This window comes from Coturnix japonica, chromosome 28 (assembly GCF_054131305.1).
Source record: "Coturnix japonica strain WE chromosome 28, WE-NBRP24, whole genome shotgun sequence".
Lineage (NCBI taxonomy): Eukaryota > Metazoa > Chordata > Aves > Galliformes > Phasianidae > Coturnix > Coturnix japonica.
Genome location: NC_140690.1, coordinates 3,939,626 through 3,953,536, shown reverse-complemented (window position 1 = coordinate 3,953,536; position 13,911 = coordinate 3,939,626). Strand labels below are relative to the sequence as shown.

Here is a 13,911-nt window from a genome sequence, read left to right as displayed (position 1 = left end):
TTTTGCCTTTCAGGTTCACCAGCAGTGGTGAGTGAGCAGTTGGCCAGTAGTTCTGTCCCAAAGGATTATAGTCAGTGGGTTCCATCGGGCTGGTAGATGGTCACTGTCAGAGTTTCCCAGGGCTCCACTTTAGGGCCACTTTCATGTTTATGCAGATGACTTGAATGCAGGACTAGAAGATGTCCTGAGCAAGTTTGCTGATGAGACCAGATAAGGAGGTGCTGTTGCCTCCACTGAGGGTGGAGAGGACTTGCAGAGAGATGTGGACAAGTCAGAGAAGTGGGTACCAGTTGGTACTAAGCACCAAGTGCATAACGTATAACAAGAACAAGTGCCTGATTGTGCACCTGGGTATGGGCAACCCTGGACATACACACTGACTGGATATGGGACACATGAGAGAGGTCTGACTGAAAAGCATTGGGGGTCCTTCTCAACATAAAATTGGAAGTGAGTCAGCAGTGTGCCCAGGCAGCCAGGAAGGCCAACGGTACCCTGGAGCGCATAAAGCAATTTATTGCCAGCTGGGTGAGAGAAAGGGTTGTCCCTCTTTGCTCTGCATTGCTACTGCCTCACCTGGAGCACTGGGTGCACTTTTGGGCAATGCAGAACATAAAGAACATCAAATTTTCTGCCCAATTGATGGGGAGACAAGAGTGCCTATGGCCAGATGCAGGCTCTGAATAGTGGTGAAAAGGTCAGAGAACCATCTGCTGCCATGACTTAGGCGTCCAGCCCCTAAGGTAATCCAGTCTGGACCCATTAGGGTCTTGAGACAACAAATGTTTAAAGACCAGATTAGAGCAGGAGTTCAGTTTAAAAAGATCGATGGACAGCATAATCAGGAAAAAATATCTGTTAAACAGGCCCAAGCACTGAGTATTTTCAGTCCAACCTTTTCAGCCAAACTAGATGTGAATGTAACTCAAGAAGGGTCTGGATGGGGGCTCTGGCAGAGCCAGAGTTCTTTGTGAACCCCTATGAGGTTTTGGTCACAGGTTTGGCATGGAGCAGAATAAAGATACATCACAGTTGAAAAGCATTTATTGGCTACCTATTCTACACTACAGGTGGTAGAAACAGTAACTCAGATTTCAGAGGTTATCGTTAAACAACAAGGCCAGTCCAGGGGTGGGTAAAAGATCTAACACACATCTCTATGATGGGGGTGGCCCAATCACAAGCAGTGCTGCGCTCAGTTGTTCTGCTTGCCTGCTCCTCAAGGAGTTAGGAGAAATCTGTGCCTGCTGCGTGTTCGAGTGCGTGTGCAATGCCATGTGGAGGGCTTATCACAATAAAGATTGGCGGATTTGCTGCGTAGACCGGTCAGAACTCAGATCTGCGTTGTGCTTCCTGCGGCACCAAACGCCCAACAGTGGCAGTTCCGTGTATTGGCCAGCAGGTGGCAGCAGAGACCACGGAAAGGACGTCTGCGGGACAGACCCTGGGGATCCGTTCTCTTTTGATTATAGGGGAAGAACACAAAGATGGAAGGGGAGGGAAGGGGGAAAAAAAAAAGAAAAAAAGAAAAAACCAAACCACAGCAATCAAATAAAAATGTCATGTTTCTACGCTGCCGCCTGCATGTAACAGGCAATGGGACTGCCCAGCATGTGCAAGGCAGCACCTCTTTCACACCACCAGAATGTTTAAGGCTGTTGGGATTGTTGTTAGCGTCCCATTAACTCTGAGGCTAGAGATACCCTTAGGATTGACATTACTATTAGCATTACTTTGATGGTGCCCTATCTGGGTCATTTCCAGGGGATGTCAGGAGTAAGGCACAGTGTCAGGAGAAAAAGAACAGACTCTGTTACTTTATAAACGTGATAATGGAGAGAGTTCATTGGAAAAAATACAACTCTTAAATAATACAAAGCATGCTTCTGATTGGATGCAGGCATCATCTGGGCTCTGATTAATATTACTTTTAAGGTAAAGATTATTGTTACCTTAATGATTTTTTTTTTTTGGATTATGATCAGGGTTAAGGTTCCTTTTGCTACAAACTTCTAGCATCATTTTTGTTGTTACATTTGGAGTTAGAGACGATTTTAGAATCAGGGTAAGGGTTAGGATTACAGTTACATTGCGGGTTAATGATGTTATCTCTAGAGCTCCTGTGCGGGTTGGGGTCTGGGTCAGGTGTTTAAAAAATGAAATGAAAAAAAAATTTAAAAATATATTGAAAGCTTCAGATTTCCTTAATCTTTGTGTAAATCATATAATGTGCAACTCAGATCTAACTCTTCGTGCAGTGACTGCCTGTAAATTTGCTAGAGCCTGATATAATATGGCCTTGTGCTTTCCACTAACTCACCTTCATTTCATTTTCATTAAATTTGCTTGGTAGTCAGATTTTGGTGTGTGGATATTTTAAAACAATCTAACTGACATTGGCAAAAAATTAAAAATAACTAAATAAATGTACGACAGCATCAATTGTATCAATTTTTATAGATAAGATAAAGAAGAGCAGTTTCCCTTAGTTTTCTGTGCCTCTTTACTTTCTTACCCTCTCCCCTTGTGTGAGAAACTCTCAAAGTCAAAGATTTCTAGTTAGGCAAAGCTGGCAGCGATAGCAGCAGTGCTTATTCATTACTGCAATACTGCGCGCACATCCCCTAATGGCAAGGGAGAAATTGCACACCAGTCAGTGAAATCAATTCTGTTCTGTGCCCTAAACCCAATGCAGGTGATGCTCTCATGGCTCTCATTGGTTGAGCATCTCAGGCTCACAGACTCCTCCAGACTGTTGCTAGGATTCATTTCCATAGAAGGTCAATTACCAACCTCTTGTTTTTAGGTCTGCCTTGTACTTTTCTGCGGACAGAGAAGGGCAATGTTTCCAACAGTCAGTACATTCATTCTGTCCTGTGCTGGGCTCTACCCACCCTGCGTATTTATCTTGTGCTTGTCTCAATTCTACCCATGTCAGAATGCCCCCAGTCTGAACTTAACTCTGTTCAGCAACTTTCTTGGTGGAAAAACTACTTATACAGCTGTTTTACAAGAGGGTTATACATTCAGTTAGGGCCTACACTATGTACTGAAAATACTGGAAACTTCCACTGCAAAAACACAATCTACCTCTCCCATCTGTGCAGCCTTGCAGACCCAGAGCACGCCAGGTTATTTCTGCTTTCATAGCATTTGCATGCTGTAGGGTGAGCAAAAGGTTCTGCTGCTTGATTCTTCTGCAAGAGCTGCCTACCGGCAAATGGTTGCAGGGATGGAGGATGTGACAGAAAGCATTTGTCTCCACAAGAGCAGAGTTACATTCAGTGCAGAGTGTGAGAGTCAGGTTGGTGTGGAAAAGCACTGACACGCTGGGGATGATGCAGTGCTCACATGTCTAACACTCACAGACATTACTGTCAGAAGGATGGTGCTGTGTTGTGCTTCTACCTTTGGCAGCCCCTGGAGAAATGCTGTGGCACACAGAACACCTTTGTATTGCACTGACTGCTGCCATGCAGCATGGATTTAACACACCAAATCCAGAGGAGCATGACTGCATCTAACTGCCCTGAGAAAAACTACTGTAGCTGAAGAGATGAGGAGGCAGCTGCTTATCTGCAGAACAAGCAGTACTGCCAGACATTGGGCCAGGTGAGCACCTCCTGCTGCAGCGTGATGATGACAGGGCTGGAGATGATCTGCAAAGCCAGCTTCAAAGTGGGAGACATGAGTCAACATGGCAGGAGGACAGAGGTGTTAGGGAGCAGCCAAGGCATCAAAGAGTATCAAAAGGCTTTAAAAGGTATCACAAAGCGACAGCCAGGAAGACTGGGATTATCATGAGCAGCAACCTGGATGCTAGAGATTATTTGCTGCCATACAAAATGGTAGAGATCTTGCTGCTGACATCCCAAAGCCATGCAAAATGGGAACCCAGAGCTCTGCCTGCACGAACCCCACAGCCATAGCATTGCAAGCTGAGCTGCCTTGCTGTTTGTTGCATTCATCCCAATCCCTGTGAATGAAGACTCGGAATGCAGCCAAGGCGATGATTGAGCATGAGAGTGACTTTATTCAATAAAAGACAGGAGGGCTTGAGAGGTCAAGGGTGAAGATGGGACTCCTCTTGTCAAGATGAGAGTGGCTCAGAGCTGGTGCTGCTGCCTGGTGCCTGGGACTGGCAGCCTGACTCTAAGTCCCCATCTAAGATGCTCACCTTCACCTCACTGATGCTGACCTGCTCCTGCATGGTGGTGCTGCTGTTGGGGCACTCGGGCTGTGCTTGGGATGGGCAGCACTGCAAAGGCGCTGGGTCACAATCCAGGCAGGTGACTGCTGTGTCTGGCAGGCTCAGGTCAGGAGCTTCAGCAGAGCCAGGAGATATGAGAGCATGAACGTGGATGAGCCCCTTGTGTCCATCACTGTTACCATGTGGAAGGCTGTCATCCGAATTGCAGCGATTTGTGCTTAATAAGAACTCTCCATTGATGGAAACACACTGCACATCACTACTTGGTTTGGATCTTTGGGGTTGACAAGGGCTCGAATTATCTAGGAAGGCACAGAAACACAAGGGTTAGTGTCAAACGTTTGCAAGTTGAATCATGCAAGAGGTTGCTGATACTTGGTAATAGAGTGGCGGCAGGACGAAGCAAATAAGCTTGAAGCAACAGAGCCACTGTCTTGAAAGTGATTCTCGTGCAGGTCCATAAGTTTTGACTCTGCCTGGACTTCATATGGGGCAGTATGACATCACAAAGGGGTGATATGATGTCACAAATGGGCATTATGACGTCACAAATAAGCATTATGATGTCACAAAGGGGCACTATAATGTCAAAAAGGGGCATTATGACATCACAAATAAGCATTATGACGTCACAAAGGGCATTATGACGTCACAAAGGATCGTTATGACGTCACATAGAGGCATTATGACATCACAAAGGGGCATCGTGACGTCAGAAAGGGGCATCGTGATGTCAGAAAGGAGCATTATGACATCACAAAGGGCATTATGACATCACAAAGGGACATTATGACGTCACAAAGGGGCATTATGACATCACAAAGGGGTGTTACCATCACCCTGCGCCCAACTCCTCTCTCCCTCCTATTGGCTCCCTCTCCCACCAATCCCCGATCTCCCCTCCCCTTAGGCATTGAATTCTCTTCTCACTACCTCCTCCCAGTCCTCCCCTAGGAACAGAAACCATTCAGATTCTACAGCAAACTACAGCATCTGCACTGCAAGAGCTCACTGAACCACCTGCAACAATGAAACATGGTTTTGGAGAGTGGGTTTGAAAACACACCTTTAGACAGCTGTCTCCCTGTAGCCAAAAGGAAACCAAGCAGCAAAAGAAGAGTCCAGCCTGAAACATGCCCATGCTACTAGCCCAGGTTTTTCACAGTCAATGCAGAATCCATCCTGTTCATGAGGTGACAAATGACCAGTGGGTCTCCCCTTGCTCCACCCCTTCTCCTTCAAAGCCAGAAAAAGAAAGAAAAAACAAGCTTCTGTACAGCTACCGTTATTTCTGGCAGCGAGTGTAATCACAGAATCATAGAATGGCCCGGGCTGGAAGGGACCTCAAGGATCATGAAGATCAATCACCTCCCTGTCCCTGCTGGCCATCCCCTCTTCTGATGGAGCCCAGGGGACCATTTGCTCTCTGAGCTGCAAGAGCACGCTGATGGCTCACGTTCTGTTTTTCATCCACCAGGACTCCCAGGTCCTTCTCTGCGGGGCTTCTCTTAAGGACTGCTCCTCCCAGGCTGTACAGATGCCTGGGATTCTTCCAGCCCAAGTGCAAAACCTTGCACTTTGCTGTCTTGAACCTCATTAGATTCACCTAGGCCAACCTCTCGGTTGAGCTCCCTCTCAATGGCATCCCTTCCTTCCACTGCATCAGCCCCACCACTCAGCAAACAGCAGAGGGTGCACTCCATTGCATCATTGGTGTCACTGATAACCATGTAAAAAAGCACTGGTCCCAAGACAGACTCCTGGATGACACCACTTGTTATTGGCCTCCACCTGGACACAGAACCATGAATCACCACCCTCTGTCTGTGGCCTTTCAACCAATCCCTTATCCACCAGGTGGTCCACCTGTCAAATCCACATCCCTCCAGTTTAGAGATAAGGATGTGGTGGAGGGCCATGTCAAAGATCTCGCTCAAGTCCAGGTCAATGACATCAGTTTCCTTCCTTTTGTCCACAAATGCCGTCACTCCATCATAGAAGAGCACCAGATTGGTTAGGCATGGCCTTCCCCTGCTAAAGCCACGCTGACTGTCTTGGATCACATGCTCATTCCTTATGTGATCAAGCATGTCTTTGAGGCGGATCTGTTCTTCACCATCTTCATCACAGTTCTACATTTGAATCAAAGAATTGGTGTTGCTGTCACCAAGAAAACCTCTTTGTCTTCTACTCCTGCTGCACATCTGTGCTTTCACCAGAAGCAAAGGGAGAGGCCACCTCCTAGATCCAAATTTTAAGAAACCAACACCCAATAGGTGTCATCTGAAGTAAAATAGGAGAGAAATTAAGATGACTCTTTTGCATCCAGCTTGGATCACTCCCTCACTCAGGCACACCACCATCAGATCAAGGAGATGCTGCCTTCAGCTTAGAGACTGTATGGGAAATCACAGCTTGAACCTCTGATTAATCAGCTGAGGCAAGTGTTGGGCCAGCTGCGGGAGCACAGGTGAGAGTAATCTAGCTGTGCTCCCAGAAGGGTTGGACCTCGACTGCACCTCTTCTGAGACCTCACCTCATTTAAACGCTGACCACCACTAAGGCAGAATCTCTTGGAGACTGCTCCCCAGTTGAGACTGCCTCAGCTTTCTGGTCAAGGCATCAACATTGGTCAGTTTTCCTTTGCTAATAATCTTTGACTATTTACCACCATCTTGGTTAACATCTTTTTACTAGCCACCTTTACAGAGACCATAAGGGCTTGGGCTTCCAAACTCTCAGCAAGCATTTGGATCAGACAGCTTCCTGCTGGGGAGCCCCCTGCATCACTTCTGCTTCTTCTGATACCGAACCCGCAGATGCTTCAGAGCTCATTAGCATGGACTTCCTTCCTCCCCTCAGCAGCTGCTCCTGCACTCACCTTCATTCCTACTCAGATACCGGCCGCTTCCAGCACCAGCTGACCTGCAAGACACAGAAAGGAAAGGTGGGAGTCATGCAAACGCAGAAGCCCAAGGCTGCGTCACCACCACGTATGGCAGCCTCGGGAAGTCAGCTGCAACTACATCCTTTGTCAGAATGGAAACAGGCACCTCCCTGGGCAGTGCTATCCAATGCCTGAATACCCTTTAGGGGAAGTAATATTTCCTAATGTCCAGCCTGAATCTTTCCTGGCACAGCTTAAAACCATTCCCTCTAGATCTATAACTGATCACACGAGAGAAGAGGCCAAACCCCAGCTCACTACAACCTCCCTTCAGGACGTTATAGAGAGTTATAAGGTCTCCCCTGAGCCTGCTCTTTTCCAAGCTGAACAATCCTAGTTCCCTCAGCAGCTCCTCGTAAGGTTTGTGCTCCAGACCCCTCACTACCTTCGTAGCTGAAGACGTTCCAGAACCGCAAGGTTTTCTTGCAGGGAGGGGCCCAAAACTGAATAGGTCAAACATCCTTCTCTCCATCATTGCTGTCACGTGGAAGGCTGTCCTTGGAACTGCAGTGACTCATGCATCCTAACTGCACTCCATTGATGGAAGCACAACGTGCATCATTGCAACTTGCTGGTGGGTTCATGTATTGGCAAGGGATCGATTCACCTGGAAAGAGTAGATACACAGCATTTAGCGTCAAACTTTCACTGTCCAAGGAGGCAAAGGCTTGGTGCTGCCTGTCAAGCAGGTTTCAAGCAGCTTGTGAGACTCATCTGGGAAAGACAGGAGTCAACCAAAGATGTCAGGCACGGGCTTGAATGCCAGAAGGAGGTACAAGCCCACTGAAAGCATGAATTCTACCTGTGTTGCTGACAAGCAGTGTTTTGAAAGCTGGATTTGCACCCTTACCTGCCAGGACCACGACTTCTGCTTCGGAGGGCTCCCTGGCACTGCTCTGCAGTTGGTGTTTGGCCACAGGGGATGGTTTGCCCAGGCAGAAGCAGGAACGCCAACTGCAAGCTGGTGACTCTGCCCTCTTACTGGGAGAACTCAGTCTGGAGAGAAAACAGAGCATGCTGTCAGTCGTGGTGCAGGATGAGGGAAGAGCTGCACCGAGCCCTTGCCAATAGTTGCCTGTTCCCGCCACTGCCTGCTTTCTGCTGAAACACAGCCTAGAAACACCCTCTGTTTCAAACAGCAGAGGATGCTTCCATTCCTACAGCTCAGCCCTCAAGTCCTGCTGGCTACATTCCTCTCAATGATTTCAAGCAAGATTCGGAGCATGTGAGCAAAGGCTCCACAGCCGGACAGGAAAGGAGCTGGCAGGCGTAACTGCTTTCTGAGGAACCGTACAGTTATAAGGGAAGCTCAAAAGCATCCCTGACTCTTACGTTAACACCTCCTCGGCCTCAGCTCACTGCCACCTTTAATTTCTAGTGCCAGCAAGTCTGACCAACAGCTCTGCTTACAGGAGAAGCACAATTGGTTTCAGGCACATGGCCCTGAAATCTGGAAAACCCCAAGATTTCCATGTACAGCCAGCACAGAACAGGATAGACGCCAGCATGGCTTTCTGCATCTTGTGACTGCCTGCCCAACCAGGAAGGAAAGGCACCTTGTGTGGCTCCACTGAGGCCATAGGGCAACTGTGTGTTAGTTGAATCCTCAAAGATATAATGGACAAAAAATAAACCAATAAAAATCATCCGAACAATGATGGTAGGGGCTGGAAAGGGAATTCCTCTTTCTTTATCTTTCAGATGGAAAATCAATGATTGCGTTGAAGTTCCTCAGTACAGCTGCAGGCCCTTCCTCCACTTGTATCTTGCTGCTCCGTGTTGCAACAGGAGAGCTGCTCTGGCCTCTCCTCTCAGCCTGTGCCGCCTGCACGGTGAGCAGCTTTGTGGATGGAGAGACCCACACAGACTTGGGCCCAGGCAGAGAACTGTGCCCTGCAAGGGAAAACCACAGCTAAGACAGAAAAGGAAGCAGCAGCACAGCCATCCCCATTCTGCATATCTCTCAGAATTGCTCATCCGAGCCACTGGAAGAAGAGGAGCTCAAAATAACTGTGTGCTCAGAGGTATGCTCGTGGCAAAGGACACAGCCACAATTAAGAGCAGCTCACTGTATCTTAAGAGGCAAACAAAAAGCCTAGAAAAACTAGGGGCCAGAGATCTCAGAAAGCATCACTGCCACACTTCAATCAAGTTTCACCTGCTTGCAAAACATCTTAAGAGCAGTGATGGTTTTCTCTATGTAAGGCTTGGACACTCTCAGGACCCATCAATAGGGCACCATATTCTAACCTAAGCCCAGAAGCCTGCTGTCTCCTCAACAGTAACAGAATTTTCAAAGGTCTTGGAGAAGCCCTGGATTGGATGAAGCTGTCAGATTTAGATCAAGCTAATGGAGGAAGATGCTCACCTACTCCCTCTCCCATGGCTGGTGTGGATTTGGAGCAGAAAAGGACGTCTGTGTAAATAGTACTGTTGAAATATCAACTGGTAGAGCAGTGTTGCACATTGTACAAATCACAGTTGGACATCCATGGACAGCTGATGATAAAAGTAATTGTAGGGGAAGAGCTGGATGAAATATTGTTAAAAACAAATAATCATTTTAGCTGCACGTTTGTAAGCATTTCTTTTCATCCTTCTCAAAACAGTTTCATGGCAGAATAAAGAGGACACGTTCACACAGACATTTCCACAGCCAGACTAGGGAATAATCAAAGAATATCAACCAAAACGTGTTTCCTACCAGTTACATGAATCTTGAAGGTGAGTTTCTAGCCAGCAGCCTCACAGCTGTACTCCCCTTTGTTGCAGTAATTCATTCCTGGATGGAAAAGCACATGTAGAAAAGTGTTGCTATGAGACTAGATGACAAAGAAAGTCCTAGAGCCAAAATGTTTTGCACCAGAGAGGCTGTCAGTTGATCCTCCAAATGCAAGACACACAAAATGAAGCGTTCCTTTATCTCTGGGATTCCAAGCATTTTCTCACCTCTGACTTTCACTTGGAATGTTGCTTTGTCATCTTTTGTTTCACAGCTGTAGCTCCCTTGGTCTTTCAGGGTCACATTTTTGACCATGAGCTTGCGGTGCGTCCCCTTGGAGATGATGGTTGTCCTCTGGTCCTGCTTCACCTCTGTTTCATCTTTCTTCCATACGACAGCTCCGCTTGCAGCTGACACCTCACACACCAGCTCCAGGTCTTCAGAAGGACTGACTGATATTTCTGAAGTGGTTTTGGGCTTGCTGACAACATTAATGGCTTCATCTGAAGAAAAAAAGAGAAAGTGGTTTACATCCTGACTCAGGCTTATTCAGCACAGCATGAAGATACAGTTAGAACTGATTGTAATGTCTCTGCTCATTACATTTGGGTGATTGAGTTTCACCTCTGGAGGTACTCACATACAAACGTGTGCTTGATTCTCCTGTGTAAGGAAAGAGTAAGTTCTATGCAGACAGTTCTTATTTCTTTTAATCAATTCTGTATTCTGCACACGTTCTTCTGAAGCTAAAATGAAGGCAGATAAGTAACGTGTTTGCAATGCATGAACAAACCTATTCAACACTTTGTCTCTAAGCTAACAAGCAGCGTTTGAAGAGCACATCAGTATTTCATGCCCTTCATTCCATCCAGACAGAACCTGCCTGAGGAGCAAGCTGATGGCTGTCAGCTACAGGCAGACCAAGCTTAGCATTGCATTTTTTAGAGCAACAACTGTTGCTTTCAGTCACTGAATATACCAAGGCCAATTGCTATGCCAGGCACATTTATGGCATCAGTGAACAAATAATGAGTTAAAAATTGTAATAGACAGGAGTCATCTATTCTTGTAAAACTAGGTGACCAAAGAAGAACAGTCCCTCTAGAGTCAAGCTGTTTAGAACTAATAGCATCAATCAGTATCACATAGATAGATTACTTCCCTGCACTAAGACCATCTTGTGACCATTTGGTGCTCCTAATTAAGCCCTCTTGATGGCTTTTTTGTCTGAGCCATGTGACATTTTGTGATAGGAGTTACTGCTAGTGTTCCCTTAACCCAACACCAAAGTAGGAGGTATCCATTCTCAGGGAATCATGCAGGCTTCCTCTGGATTTGATGCTCAGAGACAGCCCCAGAACTTTTTAAATCTTAGCTTAGCTCTCATCCAATAATGTTCATCAAACAGTGCAACTTGTCCTTTGGGGATGCCTTTGTTCTGCATCAACCAGTTCCAACGGAGTCTTCTCGGCTTGTTTTAGATCAGTTTTTTAACAGATAAAGAAAGGGGCTTTGAATTACAAAGTGAAATTGCAGAATGCATGATTCTCAACCAAACAGAACGGGAGGTGGGATGCAGGGTGAATACCTGAGCCAACACCACCTGCAAGCAATCCTTCAATATCTTAGGAATCTCTAGCCATCCCAAATCCAGTGTTGGGCTTGATCTATCATCTCTGCTGAGTTTTTAGCTAGCTGATGGTGAGCATCTTGGTGGAGATGGGTGAGCAGTCAGACTAGAGGGTCTTAATCAACCTTAAGGATCCTGTGATCAGAGGAACTTGAATGTGCTGTTAAAGGTCACAAGAGCTGCACTGCAGCATGAGCATACACAGCGAAAGGTTTTCAGTAGAGCTTCGGTTCATAAATGAGGACTGGGTTATGGAAAATAGGCTCAAGAAATAAACCAGAAAACAGATCTTAACGCCAGGTTCTGTGAATGCAGCCAGCTGAATTTCACAGATATTGAATTTCAATGACAATTTCTTGTGTTATTTTACCCTCCAGCTCCACCCTGAACAGGAACAGGTCAGTGACAAGCATTACTCCTCCAGGCTTGACCTGACAGTGCTTTACTTGTACTATGAGCTAATGCCAGGAAGAGCAGGAATAGAGTTTCATCCACGTGCCTTCTCCTTCCTTAGTAAAACCAGTGTGAAACTGCAGCCACGTCAGGCTGAAGGAGATGTCTCAGATGTCCTGCCTGGATGCAGGAGCTCACGTGTCAGAGGATGTCTGGCACGTCAAGTCTCACGGCAGTGCAGTGCATGACAAACTGCAACAACACTTTCCTGTGGGCTCCTTTGAGCACGAGGCCCAGCGGGTGACACACCTCTGGCTGCAGCTCTTCAGAGCCTCCCAGCAGCCACGTGATGCCCATGGGAGAGACACAGCTGACCCACACAGCAGATGATTTACCAGCTCGCTCTGATTTACAGCAAGAGAAGATACAAGTGGTGATGCTGAATGGTGAAATACTGCGAGTGTGTGGCATAGGTATAAGATTTGTGAGCCTGAGGATGTTCAAAGTCAGGATGGACAGGGCTCAGAGCACCTGATGGAGCTGCGGTGCCCCTGTTCATTGCAAGGGAGTCCAACTAGCTGACCCTTAAGGGTCTCTTCCCTATCTATGAGATACACAAAAGCTGATTCTGCAGTAACCAAGCTACCAACAGCAGCTGTTTGTCTTACAGCTTGCCAACACAGATTTTAAAATAACAGCATTGATTACTCATTTGATAGTCACATTACAGTGCAAAGCACATGGAAACGTCCATCAGCTAATTCAATTAATACTTTGGGCAGACCTGCCAGTATGAAATATTATGCTAACATGACAGAGAGAAGAAAAGCAAAATTAAGACTAGCTGACAAGCCGTGGCAGGAAGTTCTGCTCTCCATCAATTTAGTCCCATTATTCAATTCTGTTTGGAGATGTCTCCATGACTCCCTGGAGTTTGTTCTTTGAGAAGAAGCAATTAAGTAAGCTCTCCAATGCCAAAGTGCATACACTACTCTAGGCCTTTCTTGTTTCTCCATGGATCAACAAGGGTGACAAGCCAGCAGAAGATGATGAAGAGCCTCATCATGCAAACTCATGCATTTTATCCCCCTCACAGATGCACTGACAACTTACAGCATCATCCATTGAGACGTTGTGAATTTTCAGGGTGTGTTTCTTCCCCACAATGTGCAGTTCCTATTTTTCACTGGCCTTGAGCTCCTTCCCATCCTTCATCCACTCCACAGTAGCGCCTGTGTCTGAAAGCTCAGCCTGCAGTTTGGCTTCCTCACGCAGCCGAGCGGAGATCTTTTCTACATCTTTGCTCTTATTGGTAAATCTCACTGCAGCACCTGTCAGGAGCAAAGGCCTCGTTAGTTCAATTGATATCAGGCTAACGTGGTCAATGTTTGCTGCAACATCTCTGAAAAAGTATCACCTTCTGTTCCTGCACTCATCATTGTGTCACTGCTGAGCAATTCAAGATATTTCATTTGGTCTTCTTGCCGGATTTACTAAGTAAAAATCAACCAAACATCTCCTTCTACTGATTAAGAATGCTCTAAACATGCTTCTGCAGAGGTTTCCACCCAATGACAAACAGCTCCTCCCATCATGAATGTTTATTTGTTCTATTTTGTCATGCAAAGCTGATTGATAGAGATATTATTGGAATGATTGCTCCCCTACTTCTAAACTATTCAAGTGCAATCAGAAAGGCTGTCTGAACCTGGAGCTGAAAGTACTGCTCTATGGTGATGCAGTGGTAAACCTGGTGACTGAATGCACTGGCCAAGAGCTGTGAACTGCAGACATTCATCAGCTGGCATGAAGCAATCTGGTTCAGATACCAAGCAGCTGGGTAGACTGTCTTACCCTACACTCAGTGCTATCATGTTTAGGTCATTACCAGGACTCACATCAGTCCATGGGATGCAATTTCAGGTATTTGGTACAGGCAGTGAATGCCTGCAGCCCCAGTTCTAATCATCAGATCACAGCAACTATGCCTTGACTGGAAGAGGAAAGGA

The 13,911-nt window shown here is 46.5% G+C and overlaps 1 long non-coding RNA gene across 1 annotated transcript; it reads right to left on the bottom strand.

Moving 5' to 3' along the window:
• Window positions 1-9,531: 9,531 nt before the first annotated feature.
• Window positions 9,532-13,227, bottom strand: LOC146756098 (uncharacterized). Its single transcript, XR_014937606.1, has 4 exons — window positions 13,016-13,227; window positions 10,107-10,382; window positions 9,862-9,939; window positions 9,532-9,656 (listed from the first exon to the last, which is right to left on the bottom strand). It is a non-coding gene; the product is annotated as an uncharacterized LOC146756098 (long non-coding RNA).
• Window positions 13,228-13,911: the final 684 nt, after the last annotated feature.